Source organism: Adiantum capillus-veneris, chromosome 21 (assembly GCF_014529385.1).
Source record: "Adiantum capillus-veneris isolate H3 chromosome 21, ASM1452938v2, whole genome shotgun sequence".
NCBI lineage: Eukaryota > Viridiplantae > Streptophyta > Polypodiopsida > Polypodiales > Pteridaceae > Adiantum > Adiantum capillus-veneris.
The window spans coordinates 38,963,409-38,978,711 of record NC_140951.1 but is presented as its reverse complement, the minus strand read 5'-3'; the positions used below and the strand labels follow the sequence as shown (position 1 = coordinate 38,978,711).

The window sequence follows — 15,303 nt, the reverse complement described above, 5'->3', positions numbered from 1 at the left end:
GCCCCTGGCCTTCTATACGTGATGCTATCACGCGTCACTGAGTGAACCCGGCTACATTTACTACAGCTCCCTACGCCAGAGATGTTCACACCATCTAGATTTTTGACCTTCTAACCGTGAATTTTTCCTACCCCCTCTTCATTCTCAATTCCTCTTTCTATTAAAGTGATTAAATCGCCTTGTAACTGCCTTGTATATAAAGCAGAAATTTCTGTTCAACTACTTATCTTCTCTTCTGTGGACTTGTCATGTTCAATATGTTGCATTGCTGAGACATCTTTCCTATCACCCCTACTCACTCTGATCCACCTTTTGTAAATTTACTGCTCTTCCCTTTTTCACTTCATTCATTTGAGTTTGAACATTTGTCGGATCTTATGCTTCAGAAATACTGTAAGAGATCATCAAAATAATTATTTTACGTGCAGGAAACTGAATCAAACAATGGATCACAACACGGTACATTTTGCACGCTTGTCTGATCTTGCATCTGCCTATGTATACACATGCGAATCAATCACTCATCTTACTGTGCAGCCCTTCAAGCAGTACACGAACAATGCAAAGGAAACACAACCAACGATACAACCTAAGAGATTTTACCTCACGACTAAGCAGATGAGATTGGCTAACTCAGTAGGCGAGAAACCCCATGCGTACATTGAGGGGTTCCATAGTTTTCAAGAACGTCGCAACTTTATGAATAAGTGCGACGCAATATATAGAGCTTTAAACCAAATGATGACCACACCAAACACAGACAGGATGACAACAGGTACTATTAGAAAAGAAAAATATAATGCCTTCTGTGTGTTACGCTAACCAGCTTGCTCCTACATCCTGTAGGTCTCATGAAGCAAATACTCGAAGAGCTTGATATTCAGTACGAGGATGATGAGAGTATGTTGCGTAATGTTGAAGCACAACAACTCCTCGACACAAAAACTGAAGGAATTACACTATACACGATGGAGCAGCTGCAGTTTGGTAACAACATTGATTTAGCTCAACTTTCAAAAGCTACTCAAGAAAACTGTGCCGCTATCTTGACAAATTTCATGACTTCGGCAAACCACACGCACGACGCAACTAATCCACCTATCACAATCCAGAAGGTAGCATGGCACTACAATGAACACAAGGTAGTAAATTACGGCCAGCTAGCCTCTCCATATGATCTAGTTGCAATAGACCAAGGCAAGTATGGATAACAAGTATCACTAGCTTCCATTCATTTCTCTGTAGCACCGTCATTTTTTAATTGACCTAACCAATCTGCATGGACTGTAGATTTAGACACTCATCAACAACCAGAGAGAAGCATCGGCCTTCCACCCCAGAAAAAGCAGCGTCGCAGGAAGAATACATAATCTACAGTATACGCTGCACGAAAAACGATAGGAGATATATCGGAGTTACGAATAACGTCCATAAACGCGTTAGCCAGTACAAGCGCAATCCTTCGAGGAGAATGCGAGCGGACATGCAGACACATAGTCCTTTCGAGGACAATTTTGAAATTACCACTTTAGCAACCAGTACCAATATACATAAAGCTAGAAACTTAGAACATTTCTATATTAAACAACACAAAACAACAACTGCATTAGGTTATAACATTTGTTGTGGACATCCACCAAGGTTGAGAAAATATTATTTTTTGAAAAAAAAACAAGAAAATATAGCTGCGAACTTCTGTCATCTTCATTTCATTGTTTTGTTCACTGTCTTTGTCATATAACGTTGGTCATTGGCTACAACAATGTCTTTTTTTTTTCCATTCAAACTATGGCAGGCATGACAACTTATCAACTTCTTTGATTTAAATGCTTTTTCTTTTCAGTTTAGAATGGGTAGGCCGATTCCAGTTGATTTGATTGAGCAGCAGTCAGAATTTGAGACTGCAATGTATATGTTGCAATACTATCTTTACCCACATTTGCAAAAGCAGGTCCTCAGACACTACATGCATAAATGGAGTGAGTTCATTCCATGGCCAGCTCAGCCACCTACCCCATGGCATCCACATTACATCACTTGGAATACACTCGATCGACAAATCACCATCGACATCGCCGTGCTAGCTGGTTGCTCCACAAAACACCATTGTATGTTGTTCGTGCAGATTGCGGACGTGCTTGGCCTACTCGAGACTATAGAATTAAATTACTCTAACGTGGTCCCCAACCACCTTCAGACAGCTAAACAATTCATTTCGCGCTATTTTTCTGTCAACCAATTAGCCACACGTGCAACTCTGAAGATGTTACGAGACTGGGCACCCTCCTGTTGTAGTGGTTAACTGCAATTGGGATAGTTGGGCGTAATGGTTAATTATGTGCTGTCTATTTATTTTACTAATTGAGTTGATGATGATTTTGTAGAGTGGAATGCGGGGAGTTGATGAAGAGGCGACGGCAATTATTCTTGGCCATTTTATAGTTGCACAGTATCTTAGAATCTCATTTCAATAAGCCACTATGGCTCTGTAAATATTTGTAGTGGGAACTCCCCTTATGGGTCATGCAAGAACTAATGAGCTTCACTCATTTACAAAAGTGAAGTGGTTGTAAAAGAGGGGCCTCAATTTTTGGCACCTCAAACTCAAAAATAATATATTAAATACCAACTTCACAAGAGAGGTGCCGTGGAGTTTGGGGCTAGATTTTAGGCCTTTCTCTTGCAGATTCTCTTCTCTACTCTCTGAAGCTATGGTTAATTTGTTGTGTACTCTCTAATCTAGTCTCCATCTCTTACACATCTCTTACACCTCCTTACAAGCTTGTCTATATCAATTCTCTGTTTGTGTGTATGTGTGTCATAGTCTAGGTGAGTGTGTGTGCTTGGAAATTGGAAGAAGAGGTGGACAGTTTGATGGTGATGGCTTGAAAGCTTATGTTGAGTACTTTAAGCGGTCGATCTCCCCCTCTTCTCCCAACAGAAGAGCATCTTACCGATATAGCCCTTTCTTTCTACATCAAAAAATCCCACTGATATGTGTTGTTACCTAGTCCTCCTCCTCTTCTCCACAGAAGTTCTGTCCATTTCATTGTAAAGAAGTCATTGCATGCTACATTCAAAGTCTTCCCAACTCTCTTTTGCTTAATTTCGTTCTTAATTCATCAACTTTTTGGCATACTATTTACATCAAATCGTTTCAGTAACTTACACTCACTTAGCGTAACAAGATTTCTGCAAAACAAATACTAAGCGCTCTCTCTCTCTCTCTCTCTCTCTCTCTCTCTCTCTCTCTCTCTCTCTCTCTCCTTTTTCATTTCTTCATTCTTCTTTATGGATGTATACTCTTGTTCAGTGCTTGCATGAGATGAAAACAGTATATACATTCTTGCACGTACGAGTAACTTCTACTCCCTTACGCTAACAAGATTTGTCGAAAAAAAAATTAAGCTCTCTCTCTCTCTCTCTCTCAGCTTTTACTTCTATGTTCTTTTTACTAATCTATACTCTTTTTCAATGCTTCGATGCTTCTACCACTTCCGATTATGCAGGCTTACGAAGCACTCTAGTTGTGTTTAGAGAGAGAGAGAGAGAGAGAGAGAGAGAGAGAGAGGGGGACCCTCAGCACTAAAGGGCACGGGGCATTAAAGGAAGCTCAAGAGGTGGGATCTACGGCTGAGAAGCCCGGGCACAAAAGCAAAGGCGCGCAGGGCCGTAAGATGCCCAGAAGTAAACTAGGACGCCGAAAAATAAACTTGGACATGGGCACACCCTGTCGACGTTTATTTATCATGCATTTGTTGCCCATTGGGGTCAACGTATGTGCATAGGGGGGTTGGATAAGTCATGCGCCTTGCTTGGCACCCACCATGGTTCAAACCCGCGAGCAACACCCCACGCCTCATTTTTTTGACCCTCAAATCTCCTTGAGATTCGTGCCCGGGCTTCTCAACCGTCGATCCCACCTCCCGAGCTTCATTTAATCCCCGTGCCCTTTAGTGCTGAGGGGGGGGGACTATAGGGCAACTAAAAGCAAGCTTAGGATTGGGCCTATATAAGCCCAGTGCCCACGTAAAGCTCATCGTCTTTTTCAAACCCTCGGCCCTCCGTCGCGGGTATGGCGAGCGTCGACCACATCGCACACCACTACAGCTCCAGATCTTCCTCTGCCGCAGCGGAATCCTGGCAGCAGAGGCAGGCCAGCCCCCTCATCCACCTGAAGGACCTCAACAACGCCGTGAAGTCGACGCTCATCGCCTCCTACACCAGGCGCGATGACTGCGTGGTGGACCTCGCATGTGGCAGGGGCGGCGACCTGTCCAAGTGGAACAAGGCTCGCATCGCCTCCTACACGAGGCTCCATCGAGGTGGCCCGCTCCAGGTACCAGGCTGGCCGCTACCCTTTCCACGCCCGCTTCCTCCTGACCGACTGCCTCTGCAGCCCTGTTACCCCTGACCTGATGGGTGGCTCACCCTCCAGTTTCGATGTGGCCAGCTGCCAGTGTGCCATGCATTATTCATGGGCCACCGAGCATATGGCGATGTGCGCGCTGCGCAATGTGTCTGCCCTGCTCAAGCCAGGGGGCTATTTCATCGGCACCATCCCGGACGCCAGCGTGATCATTGAGAAGCTCCACCTCACAGACGGCCTGCGACTGGGCAACTCCTGCTACAACATCCAATTCCCATCCAAGGATTTTGACCTCTCCTCTCAGCCCTTTGGTGTCCAGTACAGATTCCACCTCCTTGATGGTGCCGTCGACTGCCCAGAGTGGCTGGTTCACTTTCCCACCTTTCAAGCACTTGCCAATCATTGTGGCTTGGAGCTGATGTACAAGGACAACTTCCATGGCTTTGTCGAGCACCATGCCCGCAACCCCTGCTTTGCACATCTCATGAACAGGTCTCAGGCCCTGGCTCGCATCTCTGGCGACGAGTGGGACACGGCACACCTCTACATGGGCTTTGTCTTCCGCAAGGCGGATGGTCGACCCACCCACTGAGCATCCAGGCAGCTGCGGCGCACTCCCCCCGATCATATTAAGAGGATCAGGAGACTCTTTGCAGATGAGTATTCTTATTCCCAAACAATGGGCGAGAGCACGCATGCGGACACTTGATAAATCATGGGATGCAATTTTGCATTAGGAGGGGTGTTGTTGATGCTGCAAAGTATAAATTTCTAAACTTGGAGCACACTTGGAAGTTGTACGGCTGTATGGTGTGCAATGGATTGAATGTTAAGTGAATGCCCCTTCTTGATGATGGTAGCAATTACTAGTGTGCACGGCACTGATGATGGCCATGATGCTTTCCACTCTGTTATGTCCATTATGAGACCAAAAGAGAAAGCCAGCTCGATCAAGACATGCATTTCAGCAGTCATGATGGTTCTCGATCAAGACGTGCATTTTGGCAGTCATGATGGTTGATGTGCAATATTATACTTGAAAGCCAAATGAGAGAATCAAAACAGAGTGTGGGGAGTCGGGAAAGCCTCATGATTTACTACTTCCATCTGCTATGCTGATACTGGAGTGTAGAGACAAGCTACAGCAACAGCGAAAAACACAGTATGTCATTTTCAGGTGCATTAGAGGTACTAGCAACTTGATCATATACACTCGCTCATATTCAGCTCATATACCTGCACCGGAGAGATGTACACACAACTATCATAGTGCAAAGTGTACTTGCTGCACAACGGTGCAAGAGTACTCCGGCTCCAACAACAACATCAACCCTGTAATTAACTGACATATGTTGTAGTTAATACAGTGCACGTTGAGGAATTTTAAATCAGGGGCACTGCGGCTTTTCATGCCAGTTGATGATGGAGTAAACAGGTCGTCGGTGGGCTGGACTTGAGGAAGAGTCCTCCCACAATGCCTTTCCATCCAGCCAGCTCATATTGCACCTCTCATCTCCTATCCACAAAGCTCGCTTCCATGTGGAGGGACCGTATTCTTGCATACCCCTGGGGTGCCGCTCTCACACTCGCACACCCCCCCCTCCAAAAGGGTATAAAGCAAAAGAAACAAAAAGCACATGCAAGCACCTCAGGGGAAGCGATTACGCTGGATTGGCGTGCTCCTTGCCTCATCGCCGCTTGCTCGTCATGTAGGGGGTGCTGAGACCGCGCTGTCACCATCGGGGGAGAGGCTAGCAACCTGTTCCTTGCTTGGACCTTCAGCATGGTGTGCATTTGCACGAGTCTCAGTGATGGAACGGTATTGTGGATGGGCTCCGTCCTGATCACTATCCTCGACTTGCCTTGTGGCCCTTCCACTCTCAGCTTGACCTCCTTATGTTTCATAGTCAATATAATCACTCAGTGTTGAGAATCTAATGCATCAAGATTTGTATCTGGATGAGATGACTCCTAATATATATATTTCTCTTGTGTAAATTTATTCAACCTCAATTTCTATGTCCACCCTGTTTGCAGTGAGCTCTTCATGTTGCGCAACTTGAATCTCACGAGCAGAGCTATTCACAAGAAGCTTTGGACAAATTCTCACAATAATTCCCACATTGTGGTTTACCTCAACATCATGAGCTTCTGTGAGGGAGGCACCGCATACCTAGCTAGGTACGATTGGGGGCAGGGGACCGCCAGCCCGGTTGGGGGGCCGGTGGTCCCTCGTCCATAAGGGACACGGGTGAGACTCAAGGGATCGACGGCAGAGAATGAATCCAGCGTTGATCCCATCTCATCCATGCAAAAGGGATTTCCCTCGGATTCCCCCCCTGCTACACGAGCTGCGCCTCGAACTCACCACCTCTCCCACCGGAGATACGTAGCCTATCCAATTCACCTATCGCGACACGCTGCAAGCAATGTGAGTCGTGTAGATAATATTCTTGACCCCCCTTGCTGCGTTGATCCTATGGCCCAAAGCACCCCGCCCTGCCGAAAATTTGACTACGTCGTCGATCCCGTGAGTGACACCCCGTGTCAATTATAAACGAGGCCAGTGGTCCCCTGCCCCCAATCGTACCTAGCTAGGTATGCGGTGCCTCTCGAGCAGAAGCTCATGATGTTATGCATTGTATGAAAACCACTGCCTGTGGTCCCTTGCCCCCAATCATACCTAGCTAGGTATGTGGTGCCTCTCGAGCAGAAGCTCATGATGTTATGCATTGTATGGAAACCACTGAAAAAGACTACATGAGAAAATTTCTAAATCTAGTTCTGATTGTGCTACGGTTGTTCGACTCTCTACTCTAGCTACTTCTATTGATCTTGTCTCATGAGCTCCGGTACCGTGGCCATGTCTCATTTTGGGGCTGGTTGGTCTCTCTCATGAGCCCCGGTCCCCGCGCCATATTGCTCCTGAGCTGAGCGCCTACGAACTTTCACACATGAGGAAAAAGTATGTGTCAAAAGAGAGGTGCCTCTCCAAGTGGAAGCTTTGTTGGAAATGCAATGCTTTGGAAAAAGAAAATTTTGGTGTTGTTTGTGGTATAAATTTCGAACCAAAGATTGGGATTCCTTACAAATAGTCATGCACATCTAGATCTATTCTAGATTGAATCCAAATTTCCCACTTTTTCTAAATAATTATTGTGTTAATATGCTTAAGTTTTTCAATACAAGCCCCTATGCCAAGAACCTAATAAATTTTGTGTAGACACTAAATTCTAGAATCCCGCAGCCATGTGCATTCCTATTGATAGAAGAGCTACATTTGTGGATCCAAACGATGTCAACCAGCGTACGAGATGTTTTCAGTGGAATGTGAATTCAAATATTTAACAAATATTTGAATTTAAATATTTAATAAATATATTCTAGACATGCAATGCATTTTCATAAAAGAAAATAGTCCATAGGCAAAAGTCACATGAGAAATTAGAACGAGAAGTAACACCCCAAGAGGGAGATTAGAAGCTTGCATGAGTAATCTTTTACAATATTTTGTAGATAAAACTACAAAAAAAATAATAAAATTGGTGTTTTGGTTTACATTACGTAGATATCTCTTTTGCAAGGCCTTTGTCTCAATCACTCACCTATCTTTTGTCTTCTCGAAGTTGACTATGTTTGAATGCTATGCTTATACAAAATGTGCTCAACTAATTGTGCACTCCATTTATTGCAACCAAAGGTCGGCTCAAACAAATTCCTTAAACTCATCAGCTCTGGCGAAGAAAGGATGACAACTTCCATACAAATTTTGTGGTCCTTTTAAAGCCCTTATAAAAGTTCCAAAAGACATATGCCTATAATTAGCTTCTTATTTATAAACCTTGACATGCAAAATAGACAACTTCTTTCAATTGACTACTTCCAATTTTCACGAAATTAGCAATCGATCCAATTGGGCTTTCAATTATCAAGTATTTCAATGCCCTTGGGAAATTGCAAAAAAGCTCTACGAGAGGGGAAGTTCTATATTAGGTGTAAGGACAACCGTATATGGACAAATGTTGCTTCAAGTTTAGATGTTGTAAAAAAAAAAAAGAGACTCAATGGAAAAAATCAAATCATAAAAAATGACATGTGACTCATAAACAGGTAGACAAACTTTCGCACAATGCTTCATACATTGCACATGATTGCATAAATTAGCTTCTACAAATCCTATTCTAGCAGGTTACATTGCATAATTGCGTACAAAAAACAAGGCTAAAAAGCTCACCAAAACATTCAATGAGTGTAGATGGAAATTGTGCTCAGTGCTCTCTAGTGGTGGGGTGCTCTGGATGCAGTATGCATGCGAGCTCACAAGCTAGCTCAAAACCAACAGACAATGTAAAAACATGAAAAATAGAACTGAACGATGAAATGAACAAGAACTGAAACAGTATACTAGACAACCACAAGCCCTCCAAGGCAACACCCTGTACATAACAAGTGACTATACTCTGGCTGTAGAACAATTGGAAACCACAATGTAACTAGACAACATGAGTACAAGGCTCACAGACCCAATTGTAGACAACCAAGGTGAAGTGCTCCAAGGCTAGTGCCCAAGAGTGTGGGAGCGTATGCGAAGTGTGCAAGAGAGGGAAGGAGAGAAGGGGAAAGGAAACACACACAACACAGTAGCTTGGTGGAGCACTTGAGAGCATTAACACTCTCAACTCCTTATTGGCATAATCACCAAGAATGAATATGGACGGCCGGCCATTGCCTTTAGGCGGCCACTTGTGCTAAAATCCTTACAATCTCCCACTTGAAGGCCAACGCGGCCCAAGTGGCTAAAGAATGTAGAGGCTATTATGTACAGTTGTACAAACGTGAAGCATGACCATAGCTTCATCCTATGCCCATCATCTCTATGCAATGTGCAAATTGCTCTGAGGCTTGTTAGAGCATCCGTTGGATTTTCATCCGTGTGAACTTTGATTAACCAAACACGTTTGCTAGCCAAAATATCCCGTACCACATGATACTTGACCTCTATGTGTTTCGACTTGGCGTGAAACACGAGGTTCTTTGCTAACACAATGGCACTCTGATTGTCGTAATGTAGCATAGGAGTGTGGTGTATACCAACGTCTCCCACTAGAGGAGATAACCACATTACTGGAACTGCAAACTGCAAACTGCAACCTACTGTGCCTCCGTGGTGGAAGATGAAGTGCAATTTTGGAGACATGATCTCCAAGAAACTGTCCCTCCAGCAAACAAAAAAACATTGAAGATGTGGATCGCCTAGTGTCCACACAACCCTCATAATCCGAATTAGTGTATCTAACTATAGATGCATCATTGTTCCCAAAGTGTAAGCACTTGCTAGGTGAGCCCTTGATATATCTCAGATGTGCTTCATTGCTTCCCAATGCTTTCTGCCTGGATTTTTCATAAACCTGCTTACCACTCCCACTGCATATGCAAGGTCTGGCCGTGTGCTAACCATGGAGAACATGAGGCTGCCAAGTGCCAAAGAATACAACACATTTTCAGCATCCAATTTGAGATAATTATGCTTGCTAAGTTTTTCGTATGAAGCCATTGAGGTACTCAATGCTTTCCCACCTTGCATATCAAAACCTTGCAAGACCTTGTGAACATACTCTTCTTGCAAAAGTTCAAGTATGACATGTGTCTGATCCCTCTTGATACGCATACCAAGAAATTGATGTACATCACCCAAATATTTCATAGAAAACTATTTTCTTAAGGCATCCTTGAGAAGTGCAATCTCATATTTTGACTTCCTGGCTATGAGTATATCGTCCACGTACAAAATCAGAATGATGAGGGAACCATCAATCAACCTCCTTGTGTACAAGCAGTGATCCTATTGGCTCCGTACGTAACCTTGGGACTCAATGTACTTATCGAATTTGATGTACCATTGCCTTGAGCCTTGCTTTAATCCATACAAAGCTTTGTTGAATGTACACACCAGTTCTTCCAGTGTTGGCTTCTCAAGATTTATCGCAAAAACTTCTGGTTGTTTCATGTAGGCATCCTCTTAAAGATCCCCCTGAAGAAACGTTATCTTCATATCCATTTGGACCAATTCCATGTCATCTATAGCTACTAGACCAAGCACAAGATGCAAGGTAGTCATCTTGACCACGGGAGCAAAGTTTTCATTAAAATCTACGCCTTTTGTTTTCTTGAACCCTTTAGCAACCAATCTAGCCTTATACTTAGGCTCAGGATCATCAGTGGTATGCTTCTTTCTATACACCCATTTGTATGGCGATGCCTGTTTACCCACAGGTAACTCTGGGTAAACAGGCATCTAGCCTCTTCCCACTTCACGCTATCATCCATTTGAATGGCCTATTTTTAGCAAGTGGACTCATCGCAGTCTAGCAAATAGTCCAATCCTGACTCAAAACACTCAAGTGCACAAGATGTACGAGTAGATCTCCAGAGTGCTCGACTATTGGATTCCGCTGTCTCTGGAGAAACATGTGTGTATGTGTACTAGTGGAAGGTGCATCACTAGCATGCTCAACATTCTTTGTGACTAGTGGTAAGGCAACATCATTGAACCATACTCTGCAATACTCAATGGCTTTCTATGCATCTTAGGCTCGTTGAATATCACCTGTGAGCTGCATATAACCTTCTTAAATTTTGAGTGCCAGAGACGATATCGTATCTCGCCGTCCACACCATATCCAATAAAGATGCACTAGTGTGATTTTGGATCCATCTTTTGTCTAAGCGCTTTTAGCACACGTGAGAATGCCTCACACCCAAACACACGTAATATATCATAATTGGGCTCTTTTTCCATCCATATCTCATGTAGAACCTTGTACGCTAGTGGTGTACTAGGTGACCGATTGATCAAGTAAGCAGTCATTGTAACAACTTCTCCCCAAAATTCTTGAGTTAGGGTGGCCGTAGACAACATAGAAGTGACCCGTTCCTCAATGGTTCTATTCATCCTCTCAGCCACACTATTTTGAATGGGTGTGTAAGATGTGGTAAATTGTCTTCTAATGCCTATTTTATAGCAAAAGTCTTGAGATCAAAGGATATTTACTCGCTTCCATTGTCACTCCGTAGAGCTTTGAGCTTTCTACCCAATTGGTTCTCGACCAATGCTAAGAACTTCTAAAGACGTCACTCTTTTGCTTCAAGAGATAAACCCATACCTTTCTAGTAGAGTCACATATGAATGTTAGGAAGTATAATGCCCCCCCTAGAGACTTGACTGACATAGGTCCACACAAGTCACTATGAACGAGATCTAGAGGACTCCCTAACTCCTTGTCCAAAGGCGTTGATGTCAACTTAGTATGTTTGCCATAGAGACAATGCTCACATAAAGAGAAGTTAGAGTAATCTAACACATAGATATAACCAGAACGCTGCAAGAATTTCATTCCCTTCTCACTCTTATGACCTAGCCGACTATGCTACAACTCTATAGACGGCAGCTCGAGTACACAAATAGAATTTCTCTTTCACGAAAGAGACATGAAGTGAGTATAATGAGCCAGAATTTTGGCCTTTAAGCATGACCATATTCCCCTTCTTGATGATCCAAGAACCATGAACAAATATGGTAATGTAGTCTAAATCATCCAGCTGTCCAAACTCTTTGTCAATTTGGGTACATGTCTGACATTGTGTAGCATAAACTCAATGCCATTACACATAGAAACATTGATGCTATCCACACCACATATATCAAGCTCATAGGGATTGTCTATCTTCATTGTGCCATGCCTGGAAATGTATGTGGAAAACCACTCCTTGTGAGGAGTCACGTGAAAGCTAGCACTTGAGTCTACAATCCACTTTTGCACATAACACTCGTCAAGAGCTAATAATGCATCACGACTTAAATCCCAATGTGAAAATCAACACATCATTTGGCACATCAAAAACTGTCTCAATGGATCGAGACTCGACCACATTCAGATCTTCAATTTTCACGCTGATTTTAGGTTTGTCAGACTTTGCTTTCTCCTTGCCCTTATCACGCTGCAATGTGCGACTTTGCTTTCTCCTTGCCCTTATCACGCTGCAATGTGCGACAATCTTTCTTCAAGTGTTCCTTTTTAATGCAGTAGAAACACTCAACATTTCTCATGTCTTTGACGCAACTCTTGCTATGACCTTATCTGTGATCTTGAGAACGATGGTGGCTACGACCACGCTGCCTTTGCTTGTCATGATTGCCACTAGCCACATACGCATCACCATGCCCACTCGCATAAAGAGATTGACTTTGAATCTCCTTAGTGAGAAACGCACTAGCAACATCGTTGAAAACTAGCTTGTCATTGGGTGCAAAAGTTCTTATGACTGTACTGAAGGTATCCCATGATGATGGTAGCGAACATAGCAAGAAAATGACCTTCATTTCATCACCGAAATTGAGACCTTTTGAAGTAAGTTATGAAAAAGATGTTTTCGAACTCGTTTAAGTGAAAAATAACATTAGTGCCCTCTTTCATATTCATGTGCATAAGCTTCTTCATCAAGAAAAACTTGTTCGAGACAATGTTTCTATCCCATGCTTGACATAGAGCATCCCATAAATCTTTGGCATTGGTCTTATCTATTATGGTGAAGTAAATGGATTCACCAAGGTGCATGTGAATGGTCGCCATAGCACACTCATTCAAGTCTTCCCACTGATCATCATTGTATGCATTCTCTTTTCTTTTATGCAAGGGTGCTATCAAGACTTTGTTGATCAAAACATCTTGCATGCGCTGCCGCCAAATAGCAAAGTTTGTGTCATCAAACTTTTTGATGTAGTATTCTCTTTTGGAAGCACTACTCGTAGCCATGACTCAAGAGAATGTGAGCAAAAACTTCATGGAATTTTTTTAAGGATAATTTCAACACAGTTTTCCCTATAACAGGAGCAGGAACTTAAACCAAAAGTAGTAAAGTCACTATGTAAGAACAACCAAATGTACCAAGAACGCATAAAATGGAGTCGTGAGAAAAATCCGACAAACTCTCCTCTATACAGGGAGCAAACTCTCAAACCCGATAGAACAAAAGTAAGCGCATAAAACTGCTCAAAAAAACCACTGGGCATAAACTGCTCAAAACCTATTACCGTGTGATTGCTAACTCGGCATCAAAAGTACAAGAAACTGTCTAGATACATATCCTATGGCGAGGGTAGTGTAAGAGGGAAACTCGAGCTGCCTGTATCACCAAGGGTATCTCAACATTCAAGAATACCACAACTCAAAGTAAACCTCATGCAACGACTCTCCAAAGGTAAAAGAAGACACAAAACAACTAGTCACATTCTCAGAAAGGGCTCTTTCGGTCCGACTCTGGGAAACGACCGAGAAAAGTACCAAAATAGCCAAAAAAAAATGGCTCCACGCGAAGTACAATAGGCAGTAACCGCAACTCAACATAGATGAGTAATTGCTCACAAACATGCACCAAGAACTGTTGCGTGTAGTAAAAAGTATCCATACGGGGATATCTGCTCTCAAAAGATATAAATAACTCTAGGTGTGCTCAAACAAACATGCATCTCTCAACGCATCTGTCCGCAGAGAAACTACTGTCAAAATGACTGCTAAAATCGCCTTGAAGACGTTGTGCCTATAAGTGTCTGGAAACCTGGAGTAACTGGTGTTGTAGTCTTGAAAGCCCCCTGTAAACCTGCGTGTCTGTGTAGAATGGGAATATCGGTGCCCAATTCCGTCACCGGACAAAAATGTGCTAGTCGAGTAGCCGCCAAAGAAGTCCAAGCTAAAAATTGTGTCGTAGAGCGAAATCGGTGCACTCAGTGCCAACACGGGTGTCACTCCGCTATGGTAGAGGCACCTCACCCGTGCATATTGCAAGCACATTCATCCGGGGAAAAAAATGCTTCTCTGCAGCCTAACGCTCGTGTCAAGTCGGATGTCAAAAAATTTTTGCATAATGAGAGGTGTCGTCGGTACCGAGAATCTGAGTAGCAAAAATCGATGTCGAAACCGATGTGTCGTGCCGTCGAAGAATGTCAAAAAATTGGGTTGATGTTAAAAAATGAAATCAATGTCGCCTTCTGCTGCCGGACGGAAGTCTTTGATGCCAATGTCAAAAAACCTTGTTCTCTCTCTTACTCGCTTGCTCAAATCTCTCAAGCTCGTGTTGAGTCAAGTTATCAAGGTACTGGCTTGTGGGAGCGGGGAGAGGGAGTGGTAGGACGAAATGTCAAAGGCTATGGTGGGATCAAGGCCTTTGCACACACTAAGTGTATAATCAATTTTTTTCTAGAAAATCCATTTCTGCCCATTGTCGAAAATGACAAAAACTGACGAAATGCTACAGAGACTGACGAGCGTGTGTGTGTGTGTGTGTGTGAGAGAGAGAGAGAGATTGGTTCTGCATTTCCCTGCTGCTTTTTGATCTACTCTCCTTGCGCTGGAAGGCAAATAGGAAACAACGAGGGGATATGGAGCAAGGGAGGCGAGTCAGGTTAAGAGGAAAGTGGGAGAGGACGGGGAAGGCGAGGTGAGAGGGGCAAAGTTCAACAAGTGGACATTTGACAGGGTTAAAGTATGTCTTTAAATGTTCTTTGAAAAATATCAACACGTCATAAGCATTCCTTTTTTGGTTCCGCTCTTTTAACTTCATCCAACAATCTACTTTAATTCGAATAGCCCTCATAACATCTTCGTCCGGGTAGTGAAAAACTTTTTCTGGAAAATAAACTTTTCTAGTTGCACTTCAAAAATCTGTCAGCATGTCGAATAGGTAGCCCAATGCATAAATGTTTCTCGCTTTTGTGTATGCATCTGTGCACCGTCGATCGTATAATTTGGGAGCAATCCACGGTTGCTTAGCCATCTCGTCATTCCCTGCTCTCTGTGCATTCAAAATTGCTTCATCTAACTGTGCGCTTGGATGTAGATAATTATTTGCTGTTCACTTAGCAAGTGTTCTCAGCATCA

The 15,303-nt window shown here is 43.4% G+C and overlaps 1 pseudogene; it reads left to right on the top strand.

Annotated features, from left to right (window-relative positions):
• The first annotated feature begins 4,012 nt into the window (after positions 1–4,012).
• On the top strand, positions 4,013–6,493 carry LOC147430816 (mRNA cap guanine-N(7) methyltransferase 1 pseudogene; annotated as a pseudogene).
• Positions 6,494–15,303: the final 8,810 nt, after the last annotated feature.